General features: G+C 36.5%; 1 pseudogene; it reads right to left on the bottom strand.

The window, feature by feature from the left end:
• Positions 1-1,667: 1,667 nt before the first annotated feature.
• Positions 1,668-3,588, bottom strand: part of LOC111160934 — a 3,138-nt pseudogene continuing 1,217 nt past the window's right edge.

The raw sequence follows: 3,588 nt of genomic DNA, 5'->3' as shown, positions 1-3,588 counted from the left end.
TCTAGGACTTTTATGTTTTCAGATCTCACATTTAGGTCTTTAATACATTTTGAGTTTATGTTTGTATATGGTGTAATTTTTTTTAATTATGTTCAGTTAACACTGTATAGTACATCATTAGTTTTTGATGCAGTGTTCAATGATTCATTTGTTGTGTATAACACCCAGTGCTCCTCACAACACATGCCCTCTTTAACACCCATAACCCAGCTACCCCAACCCCCACCTCACTTCCCTCTGAAACCCTCAGTTTGCTTCCCAGAGTCCATAGTCTCTCATGGTTTGTCTCCCTCTCTGACATCCCCCCCCTTCAGTTTTCCCTCTCTTCCCCTATGGTCCTCCATGTTATTGCTCATGTTCCACATATGAGTGAAATCATGTGATAATTGTCTTTCTCTATTTGACTTACTTCACTCAGCATAATCCCTGATTAAAACTCTTCAGAGTGTAGAGATAGAAGGAACATTCCTCAATATCATAAGAACTCTCTATGAAAAGCCCACAGCAAATACATTCTCAACGGGGAAAAGCTGAACGCTTTTCCCTTAAGGTCAGGAACACAACAGGGATGCCCACTCTCATCTATGTTGTTCAACAAAGTATTAGGCGTTCTAGTTTCAGCAATGAGACAACAAAAAGAAAACATATTCAAATTGGCAAAGAAGAAGTCAAACTCTCACTCTTTGCAAATGACATGATAATTTATATGGGAAACTTAAAAGGTTCCACCCCCAAATTACTAGAACTCATACAGCAATTCAACAACATTGCAGGATACAAAATCAATGCAAAGAAATCAGTTGCTTTTCTATACACTAATTATGTAACTGTAGAAAGAGAAATTAAGGAATTGATTCCATTTACAATAGCACCAAAAACCATAAGATACCTAGGAATAAACTTAACCAAAGAGGTAAAGAATCTATACTCTACAAATTACAGGACACTTATGAAAGAAATTGAGGAAGACTCAAAAAGATGGAAAAACTTTCCATGTTTATGGATCAGGATAAACATTGTTAAAATGTCTATCCTGCCCAGAGTAATCTAATTTCAATTTCAATGCTATCCCTATTAAAATATCATTGGCTTTTATCACAGAGTTGGATCAAACGATCCTAAAATTTGTATGGAACCAGAAGAGACCCTGAATCCCCAAAGGAATGTTGTATATGGTATTAGAAAGTGGTCCAGTTTCATTCTTTTGCTGATCAGTTTTTCCAAAACCATTTTTTGAAGAGACTGTCTTTTTCCCATTGCATGTGCTTGCCTTATTTCTTGAAGATTAATCAACCATGTAATTTTGGATTTATTTCTAGGCTTTCTGCTCTATCCCACTGATCTGTGTGTCTATTTTTGTGCCAGTACCATACCTTTTTGATTACTACAGATTTGTAGTATACTTTGAAATCTAAGATTGTGATACCTCCAGCTTTATTTTTCTTTCTCAAGATTGATTTGGCTATTTGAGGTCTTTTATGATTCCATCAAATTTTAATATTTTTTCTAGTTTTGTGAAAAATGCTGTTGGCATTTTGATAGGGATTCCCTCTTTTCCCATCCAACAAGAAGCCATAACTTTATTAATGAGAGAAATAGTACAAATCTCAAACTAAACTTCAGTTTTTCTTTTGAAACACCAAAAGACAGTCCTCAATTTCAGATGGTTACATTTTTAATTCCATAATAGCATTTACAATATCATTACCATTATTTTTCAGGGGTTGAACTGCTTTTGTTCTTGATACATTTGCTTGTGACATGACCAGTTCTATGTTCTTAACCTCTACACCTGTTTCATCAACCTCTTCCTCTTAACACTTCTCTTGTACAATTGGAGTTTGTGTGTTTTCTTTTTGATTTAAATTCAATTACCCAATATATAGTACTTCATTAGTTTTAGATGTAGTGTTCAGTGATTCATCAGTTGCATATAACACCAAATGCTCATCACAACATGTGCCCTCCTTAATACCCATCACCACAATATCCCATTCCCCACCCACCTCCCCTTCTGTGACCCTCAGTTTGTTTTCCAGAGTCAAGAGTCCCTCATGGTTTTTCTCCCTCTCTGATTTCTTCCCCTTCAGTTTTCTCTCTCTTCTCTATGATACTCTGTCCTATTTCTTATATTCCACATATGAGTGAAACCATATGATAATTTTCTTTCTCTGTTTGACTTATTTTACTTAGCATAATTCCCTCCAGTTCCATCCATGTTGATGTAAATACTAAGTTTTCATCCTGCCTGATGACTGAGTAATATTCCATTGTATATATGAACCATATGAATATCCATTCATCTTTTAAAGGACATCTCAGCTCCTTCCATAGTTTGGCTATTGTGGACATTGCTGCTATGAACATTGGGGTGCAGGTGCCTCTTTGTTTCACTACATTTGTATCTTTGAGGTAAATATCCAGCACTGCAGTTGCTGGATTGTAGGGCAGCTCTATTTTTAACTTCCGGAAGCACCTCCATACTATTTTCTAGAGTGGCTGTACCAGCTTGCATTCCCACCAACTGTGTAAGAGGGTTCCCCTTTCTCCACATCCTAGTCAACATTTGTTGTTTCCTGTTTTGTTAATTTTCACCATTCTGACTGGTGTAATGTGGTTTTGATTTGTATTTCCCTGATGCCAAGTGATGTGGAGCTTTTTTTCATGTGTCTCTTGGCCATTTGTATGTCTTCTTTGTAGAAGTGTCTGTTCATGTCTTCTGCCCTTTTCTTGACTGTACTATTTGGGGATTTGATGGTATTGAGTTTGAGAAGTTCTTTATAGATCTTGGATATCAGCCCTTTCTCTGACAGGTTATTTGCAAATATCTTCTCTCATTCTATAGGTTGCCTTTTAGTTTTATTGACTGTTTTCCTTTCCAGGCAGAAGTTTTTCATCTTGATGAAGTCCCAAGAGTTCATTTTTGCCTTTGGTTCCCTTGCCTTTAGAGATGTGTCTTGAAAGAAGTTGCTGTGGCTGAGGTCGAAGAGGTTACTGCCTGAGTTCTCCTCTAGGATTCTGATGTATTCCTGCCTCACATTTAGGTTTTCTTCCATTTTGAGTTTATCTTTGTGTATAGTGTAAAAGAATAGTCCAGTTTCATTCTTCTGCATGGGGCTGTCCAATTTTCCCAGCACCATTTGTTGAAGAGACTGTCTTTTTTCCATTAGCTATTCTATCCTGCTTTTGTCAAACATTAGTTGCCCCTAGAGTGGAGGGTCCATATCTGAGCTCTCCATTCTGTTCCATTGATATGTTTGTCTGTTTTTATGCTGGTGCCATGATGTCTTGATGATTACAGCTTTGTAATATAGCTTGAATTCAGGAATTCTGATGCCCCCAGCTTTGCTTTTCTTTTCAACATTCCCCTGGTCAATTGGGGTCTTTTCTGGTTCCATACAAATTTTAAGATTGTTTGTTCCAGCTCTGTGAAAAATGCTGATGGTATTTTGATAAGGATTGCCTTGAATGTGTGAATTGCTCTGGGTAGCATAAACATTTTTTTTCCTTTTATTTATTTTTTATTTTTTTTCTTTTTAAATTTTTATTTCTTTTCAGCGTAACAGTTTTCATTGTTTTTGCACCACA

Source organism: Enhydra lutris, unplaced genomic scaffold (assembly GCF_002288905.1).
Source record: "Enhydra lutris kenyoni isolate GAN:26980312 unplaced genomic scaffold, ASM228890v2 scaffoldscaffold79, whole genome shotgun sequence".
NCBI lineage: Eukaryota > Metazoa > Chordata > Mammalia > Carnivora > Mustelidae > Enhydra > Enhydra lutris.
This window is presented reverse-complemented; position numbering and strand designations above follow the sequence as displayed.